This window comes from Scophthalmus maximus, chromosome 22 (genome assembly GCF_022379125.1).
Source record: "Scophthalmus maximus strain ysfricsl-2021 chromosome 22, ASM2237912v1, whole genome shotgun sequence".
Taxonomy (NCBI): Eukaryota; Metazoa; Chordata; class Actinopteri; order Pleuronectiformes; family Scophthalmidae; genus Scophthalmus; species Scophthalmus maximus.
This window is the reverse complement of record NC_061536.1, coordinates 6,220,258-6,238,761: the sequence shown is the minus strand read 5'-3', so window position 1 is coordinate 6,238,761 and position 18,504 is coordinate 6,220,258. Positions and strand designations below refer to the sequence as shown.

The 18,504-nt window shown below is 42.7% G+C and overlaps 1 protein-coding gene across 1 annotated transcript in view; it reads left to right on the top strand.

The window, feature by feature from the left end:
- Positions 1–38: 38 nt before the first annotated feature.
- triqk (triple QxxK/R motif containing) overlaps positions 39–18,504 on the top strand; it is a 75,480-nt gene continuing 57,014 nt past the window's right edge. The window contains exon 1 of the mRNA XM_035620694.2: positions 39–89. The gene's annotated coding sequence lies outside the window, so the exon portion shown is untranslated. The remainder of the gene's footprint in view (positions 90–18,504) is intronic.

The following is an 18,504-nucleotide window of genomic DNA, read 5'->3' as shown; positions in this document are numbered from 1 at the left end:
TTATACGCGTGCGATGGCGGTGTGATTGACAAACTTTTGGAATGAGGGGCAAACAGAAACTCTAAGCGGTTTCCTTCGGAAGGTTAAAGGTAAGGCAGCAAAGATTGTTACGTTGGTTTTGCTTAAAATGCTGTGTTTTGCTTACCTCAGTGATACTGTTTATTAAAAACAGAAATAAAAGCACATTTACAGACTGTCCTTTGCTGAACTGCACCGCACCGCGATGTTGTGATCTCGTTGAGCTCGATGTTTGATTCCATTTCATGCTATTTTCAGAGATGAAAAGATGTGAATGCATTATTTATTGTTTCTTTGAACATATATCTTTGCTCCTCGCTGCCAAACTCGTCTGTGGTTTGAAAGTTCAACTGCAGTACAGTGTGCAGGGTGTATTAAGTGTCTTTGTAAATCAATGATGATGTTATTATTGTTTTTAATCTTCCGTTCATAAACATTTCTTAAGGCATAGCCACCTGTTTCATTGTGAAATTCCTCACATGATCATTGTGAGCTTATATAACTCTCAGGGAAAATCATTTAGAATAAATCCAAGGAACATTTAAAGCTTTGATCTCACAGTTAAATTATCTGATTTAGTTCAACTCTTATCACACAAACAAAACACAAGCCACCAAAGGCACATGTGCGACCTGTAATATTGTGTCATGCCTATTACAGATTTATCTACCAAAATATAAGATAAGTTGATGACACATGGAGGTGAATACCCCTGCTGGATGAATCCAAATATTTGGCAATGGTTTCTCTAATTCCCCAAATAGATCAAGGTACATTGCCTACATTGCAACAAAGAGGGCCGCAAATAGTCCTTTTTTTCAACAACAGCTTGACTGTTTCTGAACTGGTGCCAGGCGCAGACTTTGTGATCACGGAAATGAATGGAGGCCTCATTGTAATTCCCTCCTCTGTGTTTGGGAATGCATGAATGTCACCAGCTGTCACGTCTGCTCCTCTGTGGAAAATGTCCAAAAACCTTAATTATCACGCTTAATCATCCATGGGATTGAAGCAGGGGAGATCCCACTGTAACAGATTGGCGGTGTAAAACATGGTCATTGCATTGAGCTGTGTGCCTGGAATCCCAAGAGGATCTGTTTTGTACTTCCTGGTATACAGCTGATGCTGGTATACGTAGTAGATGAATTTATTTGTTAAATGCTTCTGATGTAACCTTCTTCGGCTGTGGCTTGTTTTTTTCTCATTTCATGAAAATAACTTGATCGATTGCTGATGATTATGAAGTACTGTTATGAATTTCCTGGAGAATATTTAGGCCTGTTTGACTTACGAGATGGATCAAGACCATACATGAACATGAGCACGGCAAAAGCAGAACTTACATTTACTCAGGTCAATGTGCAAAATGAAAGAAAGAAAAAAAAAAACACACGGATAAAAGCATACAAAGCAACATACTATACATGTCAAAGACAAACAACAGTACAATGATTCTGTCCATTGCTGCAGTTCTCTGTGTGAGTAGATGTGTGTGACTTATATATAATGTGTGAGTGGTTGTAAATGTGAATATTTTTTGTGATTGGAGATGGTTGAAGATGCTACTGGCTGGGGAATTTGAAAGTAGTCTGGCAGATCCGTTTCTCCCAGTTTTCCGTTTAATCATTGATGTCTGTTCGTCAAAAGAGGACTCACAATGTGTCTTTTTGTGAATGTAACCATCTTATGGTGAGAGGAGTCTCACAGACAATGCTGTTTCCCCATTTCTTTCAGTGTAATTGCATCACTCAACCACAGGATGGCAACCCACTTCCATTTGGTAATTAGCCAAGAATAAAAGAAGGATTTTCCTGGTTACAGTTGGCTTCTGAGCGGTTTTTGTAGTGCTCCTTCGTACACAAGCATATTTACATTTTTTACATTTACGTTTAATATTTACATTTCTCAAGTATAGTAACTCAGGACTAGAGTCAAAGTACCTAAACATGCCACCGTTCATGTTGCAGTCTTAACTGACTTTGTGTGAAATGAAGCCTGGGGATGTTGAGTTATTTCCATTTGCTTCTAGTAAATGTTTTCATGAATGGTGCCATCTTTTCAGACTGTGCGTCTGACTTTCTTAGAGAACAGATGGTGTTGTTTTCAAAGTATCATTTAGCAAGGAGAGGGCAACCTTCGGCTCTTCTCCGTTTCTCTCTCCACCAGAATCTCCCGCTTCTGCAGCTCTCTGCGAGCGCAGCGGCAGTAGGACACTGGGGAGATGTGTGGCCCGCTGAACAGATTGGGAGTGACATATGTCAGACGTGGGGCGACTTGGTGGGGCAACTGGGTACGCGTCCCCCAGCGTGCTCGTGTGTGTTGGCTCTTTCCCCTTCAGGTGCAAGACCTGGTGTGAACAGCCCCGACTGGAGGCTGTCCTCCCACATCGAGGTACACATACGGCCGGAGATTCCCTGGTAATAACAAGAAGGAGTCTGTGGGAGGTGCGTGCGTGCGTGCGTGCGTGCGTGCGTGCGTGCGTGTTTGTGTGTGTGTTCAGGGACACTGAGGATTACAAACAGTGTGATATCTTGTTTGCCACTTTGTGCATAAAATGAAATTACAAGCCAAGAGTCAATATCTCATCATGCTGATTTTGGCTACCTCCGCTCTCCTTCCTTCTACGGCTACATGCCTCTGATTTGGCAGAGTGAAGCAGCGCTGCTCTCTTGCAGAAATGAACCCTGGAGCATCCAGTGGGAAATAAAATAGATCCTTCCTCCCTCTGTACTTCAAACTCAGTTTTCAGTTGTCTAACTTTTAACTAGTCCTTGAATTAAAAGTGTATTTGTTCTCCGATGCAGTTAAATGCTCCTCTGGACACGAAGAAAACAAAAGGCCAAATTCCCAAATCTGTCATACAGTCAATCGAGACAACACATCTATTCAGTTCGGCTTTTTGCATTCAACCAAACTTTGTTAGAACTGAGGTGTTCACTTAAAATTGAATTCACTCTCTCAACTGCAACAGCAACATGCCCTCTCTAACCCTCTCCTGGTGATCCCCTGCAAGCGGGTGAGACGTGCATTATTCTGACATCATACATGAGTAAGATCACAGAGAGAGTGAAACATTCCCGACACGGAATTCAGCGGTATTCCCTTTTAACTCCAGCAGTCCTCTCTCTGCAGTTAAGCGGGCGCTTGAAGGGCAAGCCGACGCCGTCACGGTCCAGTGCTTTTATTGACCCAATGAAAAACCTCTCCGTGTCTCCGGGGGCTTGCAGCTCAGGTCAGGGTCTTTGTTGTCTGCGTTCATTAGTGTCGCCCTCGCCGTCTCTCCCCTTTTCTCCCCGTATACCTCTCCCCCTACTCTCTCAGACACCTCTCTCTTTCTCGCTCCCTCGCTCCCTGTCTGCTGCTCTTTTCCCCCCAGGAGCAGGCGAGGAAAATGTCACCAGATCAAATTAGCGGGAGCCTCCAACACTGCCTGTCTGCCTCTGTCTGTCTATTCCACCCAGTGTCTGCGTCACTCACGGAAGTTTTGTGAAGTTTCAATCGTGTCCAAACTCTATCTTCCCTGGGTAAAGGGAAAGTGGAAGTGCAGGTAGCATTTCCGCATATTTTTGTCGAGTTATGTGCTTAACCCAAATGATTGAAACCTGGTCCGTTAATGGTCCGTTTCATTTGGTCACCTGTCAGAGGTTTCACATCACCTGTGTTCATGTTTTAGCTTTTCTCAGAAGCGGTAAAAATTTACTTCGGTTTTAGGCCACATTCTACATACATTGACATTAGATGTCTATGGTTTTCAACTAAATCTTTTAATCAGACGTCTGGATCTAAAGCGATCAGAGAAACAAGCGGAGCACCGTGTCCGTGGTGCAGTCCCGCGGAGACGTCGTGTTTCAGCCGAACAGTGTCTGAGGAGCAGATTTTTGACGTCAAACTGCTTCATTCAGTGTTTTTTGTTCTGAATCGTATCTTTGTCACAGTCCAGGTTTACACATTTAAGGACAGAAGTTAAACGTGAATGCTGAAGCTGGAGCCAGGATGCGGTTCGCTTAGGTTGGAATGAATCAACACAAATTATCACAGTATGTCTAGTTTATTTCGTTCCAAAATTCAAGCGTAAAATTGTCAAGTTGCGGAATTATGGCGGGATAATGATGTGCGAAGTCCCAGCTCCCAGCCGAGAAATAGTCCGACATATCACATAAAAGCACAACTTTTTAGTTTCTGACATTGGTTTTTGAACAGATAAAAAAAGGAGCTGTAGAGGTTCTCATAAGCCAGTTTCTTCCCTCTGCTTCCAGTCTTAATACTAAGCCATGTTAACCAGCTGGTGGCTCCAGCTTCTTCCCCAATGTATAGAATGATCCTCTCGTTTAACTTTCAGCAAGACGGCAAAAGGCAAGTATTTTGCAAACTGTTTCATGAAACATATATAGTTCATAGATCACTTTCATGATCAGATTGACTGAGGAAGGCAACAACTTTGCATACGGAAAAAGCCTTGATCTCACACCGAGTCTTTTTTGCAGTGTCACCACCACCGCATAACTTATTCATAGCACATTTCATATTCATAGCCTTCTTTACTTCACTGAGACGCATCGGACCTAGTGATTTCTCTCTGTCTGGCGTTATTTACCTTAATGCATTTGAGTGGAAAGAGAGGGAGCGTTGCCAGACCTCCATCTTTGCAAACAGATAACTTGAATGCATGTTAACCTTGGTGGCAGTAAAAAGCCTTCACCGTTGTTCCTCTTAAACCATCCTGTGTCTGTCAGAGTCCATTGGGGGTGAAATTGGAGCACTTCCAGGACTCCTCACATACCGACCGCAAAAAGGGCCTTAATTGAAAATGACTTCAGACTATTGAAAGACAGAGACAGGCTTGGTTGAGTGCACAATACTGGGTGTATTTAATAATGTAAAGAGGTAGGGGAAAAGATTGTTTGTGTGGTCCGTTTTTATTCCTCATCACCGGCGACAGCAGTGGCCGGAGGCATTATCTTCTCGCGTTGTTCGTGCGTTCATCTGTCCATCTGTGGACGTGATATCTCAGGAAAGTGAGACAGACTTTCAGTTGGACTCAAGGAGGAACTGATTAGGGTCAAAGTTCGATGTGGCCTCTTAAACACGTTTATGGCCATAAGTCAAGACCTAATATGCTAGTTATGACAAAATACAACTAATACCTTCCATTGAATCCCCTCAAAGTTTAACATATATTATATGAATCTGGACAGCCTTGTATGCAAATTGCAATTTGACTGGTTGGCGGAGGTGCATAACTGTAAGATAACTGTGGTTCCTACTGTAACTGAATAAACATTGTGTTGTAGGCTGAATTTAGGCGAACCATGAAACCATTAAAGTAGAGAGCAAACAAAAAACACATCAAAGACAGAAAGGAGCACACAGAAGTCCATTTCCATGGTGCTACATCGCAGTCGAATTGAACATGGCCACTGTCCTGCTGCCATCAGCATGCAAATGGTAAAAATGGCCCTTGAGTGCGGGGAACAGTTCCCTCAAGTGCATTCATTACCCAGCGTTAGCATAATTGATTCCCAGTCCTGCCATAAAACTGGTCACTCCCTGTGCCTCTCACTCGGCGGGATCCTCTGGGGACTTCACGGGCTAACTTCAATCATAAATCATTAAAGGACACCACTAGCCAATGGACTGTGCCAGGGCCCCAGAGACCTGCGAGCAACAGTAAAACTGTCACTGACGTCTAAATCATCGATGTGACATATAAAGGTGCCTACGGGGTGACATATCCTACACCGCACCTCTCTATCCTCATTTCTTAACTTGGTGTCATAAAAATGTATGCGGCCTACACAGGCAACATGCATCTTAGCGTAGCATATGTCCGAAATTGAGCTTTTGGATTTGTGCCAGAAATTATTTGCATAATTAAATAACACATTTTGTGATTTTATAAAATGTCATGAATAACCTATGAAAGTAATACTTTATTGCTGCATATGTCACGGCTATCAGTTTATTTCTCAGAAGAAGCTCTGATTCTTGTTCAAACGACATCGGCATTCTAAGAAATTCGAAGATATAACAGGCAGGTTTTTTAATTTTTTTAAAAACCAACCTTGCATGAGTTTTTTTCTCGTCCACAAAACTTAAAATATACCAAACCCATGAGTATTCTATCTGGTGCACCCCAGTCATAAGTTACTGTGGTAATTAAATGAACATCAGGGCTGCAGACTAGTTACTGCAGAAGTCATGATAGCTATTAGCTTCAGCTGTATTTCTCTCTCCGGCATCACCATTCAGAGCAGGTGTGCGGCTTATTAAGGCTCCTATTAGAGGAAGGGAGAGTCTATGCGCTGGAAGATTTTTTTCTTCATTCATCCCATCCAACCTTCCCCCCATCTGTCCATCCATCCATCCATCCCTCGTCTTTACAGTCTAATTAAACTCATCAAGTTGTGCAGTGAAGGTTCACAGCAGCTCAGAGAGGCAGAGAGTGTGGGGAGAGGAAAAAAAACAAACGGTGGCATGTTCATGATGTATCGCCACCTTGCAAAATAAAACATATTCATAAAGAATATTCATTGCCTCCACCAGCCATCCCCCAGATGGCCAGAAAATTGGCTTTGTGTTGAGATGTGGATTCAGGCATGCATATTAATGGAAGACAGATGTAAACGCATATTCATATTCTTTGGCTCCTCTTTTTTTTTTTGTGATAGACAAAATGATAATGCATCCACTTAGGAGAGGGGAAAAGGGGGCTGCATCCGGAAAGCAATTCACCTCTAATGCTCTGGTGAGTTAGTGGCTTTTTGTCAGACTGGCAGTGTGTGTGTGTGTGTCCCTATTTGTTTAGTGTGTATTGTGTGGAGTTGTCCCATCTACATTTTTAACTAAGTGCTCTCTCTCCCTCTTTCAATCCAGTTCAATTTAGTGAAAAGGTCCTTTATTGGAATGAAAGTTTAAAAAGCCATTGTACAATCATAAAAATATGTATAATAATATATATTCATATTTATTATATATATATATATAATATTATAATATTTATTATCACTTCTCTCTCTTTCTCCCCCCCCCCCCCCCCCCAAACACACACACACACACACACACACACACACACACACACACACACACACACACACACACACACACACACACACAAACACACACACAGTGTTTATACTGTACATGAATTATCCATGGACTGGACAAAATAATAGAGAGACACCTGTCAATATAAAGTGATGAAATTGAACAGCACAAAAAATTGCAGCTGCAAAAATGACCTTTATATTTCATTCAAGGCTCTTTCAACAAAATCTGGACACTGTAATCTTTCTGAAGATGGAATTCAGGTCAGATGGAGTAGGTATACCAAATAACCTTAAAGGTTATGACAGTCTGAGATCAATATTAGAAATTATTGGACACTTTTACCACCAGCACCACCATCACCACCCCAGGTACTCCTCACCAGACTTTATTTGGAGTCCCCTCCTCTGAGACCACTACCTCCAGTGGCTGGCCAATTGCCATAACCATCATTAATGTTTACATTGCTGCCACCAGGGGGCAATAGCACTCTCTCAGCTGCCTCCTTTAAGGCCTCAAAACAAAACTCTTCTATCCCACCTCGGATGCCCGCATAACTTGAATACTGGAGTTATGTAAATCCTATTGATGTACATAGTCAGCTGAAAGAAAAAAAAGTGCATTTACAGCAATCGGTAGATTTTTGCACATCAGTGAGTATCTGTAGGTGTGGTCAGATTATGTCTTGCTTCATGAGATATTGGAGGAACAGTAAGTTGTAGGTTTAACTACAAGTTCTGCAATTCAGTACATTAAGGCCATCCCAAAACAGTTGTTTTAGATATTTTCTGAATAATGAAAATCTTAATTTTATATCACTATTCAAAATAGAGCACTTTGTCCTAATACATAATTAAACCATCCTGCCAACACCCATGACATGTACAGGTACTATAGCCACTGCTTCAATAACCAACTGCAGAGCTTCCCTTTACATATTGGATCTCATCTCCATGTTACAGCCTTTATATGTCACGATGAGAATAGAGGAGGTTTTTAATAGAAATGGCCTCATAAACCCTCAGTCCTGTAACAGTGCACTTCTCAATTGGAATAAAACCTTCTTTGTGTAAGTGTGTTCCAATATGGAGAATTAAAGTCAGTTAATAAAAAGCAGCGCTAAATCAATGGGAGCCATAAAAGTTACAGGAGGATATTAAAATGTGGGAGGAGGTGGGGGGGTGGTATTGGCATTAACATGCTGGGCCTGAATTATCATGTTAATTTAATATCCAGTCTTCAAATGAAGCAGAAAGCTCAATAAAGGTCAATTAAGCAACTAGCCTCCGATCTCCATTTAGAATTTTATGGCCTCATCTAAATCATGGAGCTGATGCCGGGTCCAAGGGGCCCCACTGGCTGCCGAGGACCTCTGGGACCCGATGAGGACACAAGCTTTTTAGATCCATGTACATGTAGAGTCCATGATGCTGGTTAGTTTGGATTGGGCCAGGTCTGTGATTGTAGCCCCCCAATAACTATACTTTGAATTATAGATGTTATTCCTGCTGCTGCTCACAAGAAATGTTTTCACACTTCATGCAGCTTGGCGGAATCAAGACCAAGTTGTATCCAACATGAACTTTGCACCCCTGTGGATTTTGAACGTGGGAGGCGAGCCCCATTTTGGTTCCATCTCTGTGTTGTGTAGAGAGAAAGAAAATCTCTTTCCCCCTTTGAAAACTGTGATACTATCAAATGTTCAAAATACTTCCTACAGAAATTGTTTTGTCCTTACACTTACAATTAAAAGACAATAACTGATCCAAATTATTATTAATATGCTTGTTAGACTCTTTGTACATCTCTACCTTTAGGAGAACTGATTAATTGTCAATTCAAACCACCAATAACCATGATTTTTCTATTAATTTATTAATAAATATTAATGCCTACTGTATGAATTTTAATTAAAATGGATTTCATCATCAACAAGGCTTTGGTGTAGTTGAAGGTCAGTATGTACGGCCTCGTAGAAATATAACAGTGGGTTGCCATGACGCAGACCGCAACAACTGTGATTGTTCCGCTTGTTTCTCTACCGCAGTTCCTCATACCTTGTCCCTGTGGCCAGACAGCCACAGTAACCTCCACCTCCTTCTGCCTTTATCAGCCTTCTCTGTGTTACAGTCATTTCAGAAAAAGTAGCTGTTGTCCATTATGTATTTTCTCCAACTCCAACATGATCCACTCAGAGTCAGATACCATTGTTTGAAATGCCCACAAGGGCATAGGCCATTTGCGTAGACTACAGCATAAGTTCTGCATGAATCCTTTGCAGATGTACTAAAAAAATCTGAAGCCTTGAATCCAGCCTGTATTCTTGTAGAAAGAGACTCAATATAATTACCACTGTTCAGGCTTTACGTCTCTTTGCTGTGAATAAATCATCTCTGGTCCTACAGGATACAATTATTGATCATGTCAACCTTATGACCCGAAAACCCGGTGCATGTGTCAAACAGCAGACCGAAATAATGACAACTCACAAGTGTGGTACCTGCAGTTTGAAATTGATGTCCTCTGACACGATAGTGGATGAGCAGTCAAGAGAATGATGAATTCTTCTCATGTTAGCACATGCGCATCGGCCATTTATTGACCACTTCAAGCGAGACTGCTCCATTGACACGTCTTCATGCAGATCCATAGTCTCATAAATAAATCACACTGAGCTAGTTAGAACTCATCTTTCAAGGTTCACAGCTAATAAACAAAGAATGAGCTCAGTTGTTGTGTGACCTGAAGCACAGCACATGTTGCCTCTGTAGGCAGGGACCAAATGTGGATAAAGAACAAATCATCGTCTCATGAACAATTCTGACTTTTTAAAGATGCTCGATTATTATTATTTATTACACAGTATGTTGTTTTCAGGTGAGCTTCTTGAGTAAATAACAACAACGCAGGAAGTCACAATACACACATTATATTGTTGGAATGTAGCTGCTTACTTCTGCTTGTTTGTTCTGTCATCTGGGGAAGAAATCATGAATTAATTAGTACTATTGTAATCATCAATTAATCTTTTATGGCAATTTTAAAATGAAAAATGTTATAAAGCAGTAGTCGGTTAGTTCCTGTTGGTCAGATAAAACAAGACATCTGTGCATGTAACCTCAGGAAACAACAATAAATGATTAAGTGATTGTTCAAGACGATAATTTACAGATGAATTGATTATTAAAATAAACTTTTTCACTATCAAGATTCAAATACTATTCTCCTGAATATGATCCAACAAGGATATAAGCCATTTGAAATCAAAAAAAAATGTATGAAACCGAATATGCATCCTGACTGTTGACGATGGGTATCAGTTTCTTCTGTATTGAAAATGATATTATATACTGCAATGCGACAACCAGAAATATTAGGGGAAAAAAAAGGTAGATGGTGTGGAGCCCGATTTTGATGTCCCATCTTGATACGGAGGATCTGACTTGGAGAAAGCACTCCCATAACCCCCCCCCCCGCTGCTCGTGAAACAGCAATTGTGATGCACACATGGCTTGTGCATCTTTAACCACACTCTCTGTCTGTAAATCTCCCCCATACAAAATGCATAATGCGCAACAATTCGGCAAAATGTTATGGTGGAAAGTGAGTATCCTTGCTTCGTTCCACATGCTACACATCTGGATAGTGTCTGGGCACATTACATGAGTGAACGGGTTAGTGACCCAGATTCCCTAATGAGATTTTAGGTGTCTTTTTTTTTTTTCTCCCACTGACAGAAGTTCCTCTTTGACAATTACATAAACATTAAACCAGACATTTAAAGGAACAACACTTAGAAATTACTGTACAGATGCATCGGTAATGCCTTTTTCGGGATGGTGCAAAGGTTTGATGATGTTTCCTTCAGCGTGCGTGACGTTGTAATGAAACATTTATTCTGTACTCGTAGCCCCTGCCTGAATGATTGAAATCCTAAAGTAGCATTGCTCTCCTTTTAGCGTGTTTCTGTATTAATTAGGGTGGAAAATAGACTTGGGCCATTGTTTGCCAGAAGAAATAAGATATCAGATATTCCAGTGTTCCCAGAGAACGAACGAACGAACGCGCGCGCACAGACACACACACACACACACACACACACACAGCCTGTGCTGCCTGAACATGCCTGTGAAGCCACGCTGTGCTGAAGGCAATCTGTCTCCCCCACCCATAACGACCATCTGTCATTAGTGCAGATCAATGGAGATGATAGATGGGGAGGGCTTGCTGTGCTGACAGAAGCACTGAGACAGGAGTCCAGGAACGACCACGGTTATGGTGCGTGGGTCCTGACCCAGCGGGCAAAAGCCCCGATGTTAATTTTGTAACCATGCTGAGGTTCTGTTGATATGGATTTGGAGCGTCTAGAAAGCTTCAGACTGGCATTCCAAAAATCAGATCAATTCTAGTCACTCCAGTCAGTGTTACGTATGTTTCGGAGCACTCATCCGCAAGTCTTTAGTCCTGTGCCAGGAGTGCTTTAAATTCTCTCTGAAAAATCAATTTTCCTAAGCACTTAATGGTTTATTCAAAACATGTCATATGGAGTTGTTTGGAGTTGAGTTGGCAATAAAAAGAGGCAGAGAATGGACTGTGCCACGTCCGCCTCTGCACATCTGAAAGCATGACATCCCAGTAACCAGCACAAACCAGTTTGGATCCACTGGGTAAAATTAAGAGGACTGGACAATGATTCGATGAAGCCCATTTCACGCTCGCTGAGAGAGATGGAAAGTCCAAGGCCTGTTAAAATCCCTGGGGGTCTCAGGCAAGAGCATCAGAGGATTTTCAACACAAGTCATTCCTAACACAAAATGAAGGGCTTTTCTCCAATTTTAGCCACCAAAATTGAATTCTGGGGTAATAGCAGCTCCCCTGTGGGATTTATCCTTCATCTGTGTTCACAGCTCTCTCATATGAATTCCGTTTCTTTTTTCATCTTTTCGCTTTTCCTGTAGTTGGAGCCATGACTGACAGAGAAGTCTTTGTTTTGATAAGACGATCCTTTATTCTTCTACACAATGGGGACATTTGGTATTATGAGGTGAGGTGATTACTTTCCCTCAGATTACTCTCACACAATGACACAAGACCCACACAATCACCTGGATACATTATGACTAGTTCACACACAAACACACACACACACACACACACACACACACACACACACACACACACACACACACACACACACTACACACTTTCCTCTCTTATACACTCGGGCAGTGGGGATTGCTTCGGAAAAACAGCACCTGCTCCTCCATTTGGAAACTATTTAGGGAGGCATCAAACTCTATCAGGGCAGGTCTGATTGCGGTCGCCTCTTCACAGTCCTCCAATCACTCAGTGAGTCAATTAGCCCCCTGCCCCTCCACACACTCACTAACACACACACACACACACACACACACACACACACACAGTATGCACAACAGACTCCCATTCCCCTCCACCCCCTGTGGATTCCGCAAGGGAATGAGAGTCCATCGGCGGCCTCCCGACAACACCTGAGGCCCCCCACCACCCAGCCCCAGCCCCAGCCCCCCTCCCTCCAGCCGCAGTCAGCTAATAGCGGGTGCTCAAAGGGCACCCGAGCCACAATGGCATTCAATTCACCCCCATTGTATCCCTTTTACCAAGCATCAGCAGATGATAGAAAACGAAAGAGAGTTTGAAAGGGAGCGAGGGAAAGTAGGAAATGAGCGATGCAACAACAACAACGGGGGTAATGCGTCCGCTCACCTCTGTGATCATTTACTTTGTTCAGCGGAGGCGAATTTGATTGTGCCGTTCACTGTGCATGTGCTCGAGTCGGTCTTCGTCTTTGCAAATATTAGGCGGGTGTTTGCGTGCCCGCAGGCGTGCCACCGTCACCCGTGTGTATGCGTCCGGAGCCTCTTGTTTCGTCGACTCTTTGGGTGAGCGGGCGGCGGTCGCTCACAATCGCTTATTTATTCAGGGCCTTTTGAAATAATCGAGTTGACACATCTGTCAGATGGTGAGAGGAGGAATGCTAAAAGGTCACCGGGCGAGGTACCAGCTGCTCCCGCACCAAACCTTTCCTGCCTCCAAATAGCGCAGTCATTACACCACAACAGATGGGGCTCTTGCCTTTCATTTCTGCCTCACTCGCGCACACGCACACACACACACACACACAGACAGGGACAAACAGACAGGGACATGTACTATAGACATCTGCACAAACACACAACACCCACATTTATTCCTTCCCTCTCTCTTCGTCTCCTGCACACTGTACTCTTTCTCTCCAGGTCTGATTTCCATGTACAGGGTCAGTATCAGCTGTCTACAGGGAGCATCACTCCCTGATAGCCAGAGCGCGACAAAAGGACAAACACAGTCACACTAAGGACAAGAGGGGGAGACTTTCTTTCTGCAGTGTACCCCTTTTATTTCTCATTCGACCTGCTTCATTTTATCTCTGAGCTTTTGCTTAATGATATCGGTCCCAGAGATGTAATTTAACCATTAAGCCACGGGGAAAGTGATATATAATTCAAACCTAGCGAAATGTGATACAACACGATCTTTAATGGACTTATGTCTTTGACCGGCTTTGCTGGGTGGAAAAAGTGCTAGGCATTGTGAACCCCCCCGCCCCCCCCAAACCCTGAGGCCTTGCTTCAAGTGGGGCCTTTGATGGAGCTCTGTAGATTCAAGTTTGCTTGAATAGGAGGATTTTTTCTGATGACTGCGTAAAAAAAAAAAAAAAAATCTATTTTCTTCCCCGAGCGGTGGAGACATATGGCAACCTTTAATCACCTTCTGAGAAAACCAAACTAGTTCAAACATGTTTCTTCAAGAACGCTTCAAAGGTCACTGCTTATCCAATCCAGCTGATGTCGATTCATCTGTGTACATCATCAGATCTTATTCAACACTTTGATATTGTGCGCTCTTTCAAGTCGAAATAAGATACAGGAGATGGTCTTTGTGTTGCTTTGCAAAAGGCAGATATTTTCTTCAAAATATATAATTGTTCCACAACAAACCCTATAGTCATTTGTTGTGTTTGCCAACTTGGCTATTGTTCCAGCTAATGAGCTTGAAGGAACCCAGGGCTTCGCTGGAGACAGCAGGGCTAGAATGTTACGCGACGATGCAAAGCTCGCTGTATGCAAATGTGTTGAAGCAAAGAATAGTTAAGTCATGCAGAATTCATCAGTTATTAATGATTACTCTATGTATAGTGTACAAAAACGGCACCGAAGGCATATTAAGGATGAGTCGGTAGTGCTTTGTTAGGCCACACGTGAAACGTACAGTGTGTTGGCTGAATTCTGTTTTTAGGTGAGATCACCACACAACATTGAAATGCACAGTATGCATTTCCCCTTACCAATAAAGAAACAGAATAATACAGCAGTCCACGCTGTGTGGCCAGTTATACAGTATAGGCCAGTAGGCTGCATTAAAAAAATAATATGCATAAATCACATAAATGCCCAGTTAGGATATAGCCACTGATTTTTATAACGCACTATATGGGGAAACATTATTTAGATGTGTGTTATGCAGCAGGTTGAAAGATGACCTTTCCCCCTCTATGCTGTCTGTGCACACCTTGGTGCAGTAAAATATCGAAACCTCTCCGACTGGATGTTACAAGTTGTTAACAGACTGTATTGCATATTTTATCACTGACATTTATGAGCTTTGCAGAAAATGGAAGTACCAGGTATACAAGGAATGTCTCTTTCTCTAATGCGAGCCGCAGCAGACAGTACTTTCATGTCACGTTTATCCATACGCCAATGCACCTATTATGTTTTTTAATTAAAAGATTTTTCATTATAAAAGCCATCAAGACTTACTTCTAATGCGCTGTAGGGCTACCACATTTTAGCAGTTGCCACACGGATTGTCCGACCTGTTGTGCGGTCCCAGTGTCAGTGCTGGTAATGTTTGGTGGGAGTCGTCACGTACAAAACTATCACTATGATTAAAAATGTCCTTGTCTTTTTTGTGGTAATTCAAATATAGTGATGATATTACAGAAACCCCCCCCGCAACATTGTGATATTGATTTGGTCATTGATTACAATGTCAATGGTCACAGCTTTGAAGCATTCAACTCTAACAGGCACGGATGGAAATCTCTAATACAAAACTGTGATTCGAATCACTGTCATTTGTGGCTAAATTATATCAAACAAACATTGACAGACATGCTATCGCCGCCCGACACCCGCGTTGTCGACTGTGAGTAACTCCTATCCGTTGTTTGTGTCGCCGCAAAGTTCTTTTGTCACGCCCATATGTGACCCATTAACATAACGATCAGAAACACTCACGGTGAGAGACTTCACCACGCACTCACTGGTGCCTTCAAGCTCCTCTCTGTCCACACACACCGAGCTGCGTGTGTCAACTCCAGCGTGTGTGTGGGGAATGGTGAACAAATGTGATTTGACGGATGACGGTGTGTGTGTGTGTGTGTGTGTGTGTGTGTGTGTGTGTGTGTGTGTGTGTGTGTGTGTGTGTGTGTGTGTGTGTGTGTGTGTGTGTGTGTGTGTGTGTGTGTGTGTGTGTGTGTGTGTGTGTGTGTGTGTGTGTGTGTGTGTGTGTGTGTGTGTGTGTGTGTGTGTGTGTGTGTGTGTGTGTGTGTGTGCACCCTATTTGCTCTATTGTCTTGAGTGGGTAGCTGCCATTATTAATAACCATTAATCTTACAATCTATGCATTAGGATTCACTGCCGTGTGTGTGTGTGCGTGCGTGCGTGCGTGTGTGTGCATTTACATTCTGTATGTGTACACTGATGTGATTGATGTTCCCTCCTTCACTCCGTCTCGGCAACCTCTCAGATTTAGTGCCCCCAGACTCCCTTTGGCCCTGGCCCCCTTAAGCACAGTAAGCATAAAGGAGTCGATTCACTTTATGACTCCTGTGCTCCTTTGGTAGATTTACTGTCATTTTTATGTGTTGGCTGGTACTGGAATGTGGTGGGTGATAATGACGGACAGGCAGCTGGTCATGGAGAGGTAAAAGTGGCAGCTTTAATGGAAGCATCAGTGCAGTGAACGGGCTCCAATTTAAAGTGGTTCTTTGCAGGGTTAAATAGCTCCAACCATTGTGTCGAGGTTGGTGCTATATGGCGAAATTAGAAACAGTTTCAAGGATGATTGATCATTTGACTTAGAGAGTGTAATTGGCTTCACTTGTGTTATTCTGCATCCTTGATGAATCTGATGGAGAGGTTCATGTAACCTCTTTAATACAAGTCAATCATTTAGCTGATTGACTTTAACATCACCGTGCGTAGCTCCATGGATTAAAATCAGCTTATTCCTCATGGTCTGACAGTATCACACAAACAGTATATTCTGTATCCACTTGTTCAAACTCTCTATTGCAGCTGTAGGATGTATAAATATTGTGAAATATTCAAGCCCGAGCCTACGGCCGCACTATTCCATTAAAGGTACTAGCCTATGTGTAACATTCAGAAAACCCTTGTTTTGCCGGTGGCCGTTCAGTGAACTGTGGTCAGCATTCTGTTGAGCATTGGACTGCTTAAGTAGGAGCGAGCAGAGGTTAAATTGGGATATGTTATGTGCAGCGTCTTTGACCAATGACCTTCTGACCCCGCAGCTTGGTGGACTCGGAAGGGTATGACATGGAGGACTTTCCCCCACAGTTTTATTCAGGACGCTACCCTCCTCATCGATTAGTGAAAGACGTGCTGGTAAGAGGAGTTTGTTACCTTCACACAAGAGCCAGGCTGTTTCCAGTCTTTAAGCAAACCTAAGCTAATTACCTGTTGGTGCCAGTTACATATTTACTGTGCAGACAAAAGTGGTATCGTTCTTCTAACCTAACTCTGTGAGGAAGCAAATAAGCTAATAATTTGATGGTGTATCTTAATGGTGCATCTTTATTGCCAGTTTGTTGTTTGGTTGTGAATTTTCATTTTTGATATGCTCTGGCATCCTATACCACTTCTGTCAGAAGGCAGGGTGAAAAATACAGGGAATTACTTTATGAAAGAGATGTGGACAAGACAAGTCGAGGGAAAGTACATGAAAGATTGTTTGCAAACCCTTCACCACAAGATACCTCACAGTGCACTGCACAACACAAACTGACACAACAAAATAAGACAATCTTCCAGTGGAAATGAATGCTGTTGGGGGTTTTAATGAAGGGCAGAAAAATGAGGCGTGACTCTTACTTTCATTTTTAAATTGAATGTGAGCCAAATGCCCAAATGCACTGATATATACTGTATTATATTTACATAGGTTTGCACATACTGTAAGTGGCTAGGCGAAAGCACTGGCATCTGGACACACAAGTTTCATCAGATAAAATCCTCTTGAACCTGATTCCTCATGTGCTTTAAGGGTTCAAAACTATTAAGTCCTGGGACTAGTTGTGAGGCCATTAGGATGTAAAGATCTTGTTATTGGCGATCATTCAGTCTTGGGCTGAAATACTTTGACAGCTATTAAAGAGCATGGCGCCTTCAGCCACAAGCGTTTTTTCAGTGCGATTTAAAGTCTTTGTGCTGCAGTCTTCAGCCTGTCAACACTTGGTCTGCGTAGACATTTTAAATGTCTAAAGGACATTAAGACACTCAAAATGTCTTTCCATTGTACGCTCTCTCTTGAGAGTCTCTCTCACCATTGCTCTGATTCCTTTCTCCCTTTCCATCTTTAAGTCAGGACAGTGGCAATAACCCAGTCTAATAGCAGATGACAGCTCCACATAACTTCTGACATTAGCTTTTCAGCCATCACACTTTTATGGCCCCTGGTCCTGATGGCAGATTTGTCACCCAGCAACGGTGGCAGTGGTGTAGTCTCCATCTGTATGTCTGTCTCTTTCCCTCTCTCTCTCCTAATGTCTTTGTGACCGGAGAGATCCAGGGGCCCCGTCACACGCTCTTTATTACAGTATGGACCATAGTGTTTCATCACTTTCCAGCCTCCCATCACACACACAAAAGCGCATGCACACGCAGTCAAGAGTGCATGCACACCCACATTCACATTTGTCCCTTAAGGGCCCCAGATTATAGTTTCAGAGTATAGTGCTGTGGAGCCCCATCTGCTGATGAAAATGTGGTTGAAAGCTCTGAGATAAAGCTTTTGAGAGGACCTCCAGTTACCCTGGAAAGTTGCCTCTGCATGTCAGTGTTAAACTTTGGAAGTAAGTTCCGTTTGAACGTTCCTGCTCCAGGCTCGCCCTCTGCGAAGTCCCATTACGAGAACAACGAAAACACATATTGTATCTGTGGGTTCATCATTCCTGTTTTATGGCCTGTGTAATTTCAAAGAGAGATCTGATGACGTTCAAACAAAGAGCAGATGTAGGACACTCAAGAGAAGTTCCTTGTTTTTTTCAAACTGGGTGCAGTTATACGCATTTTGAAAACACGTGAAGCCTTACTTTGAATGACAACTTTTATTGAA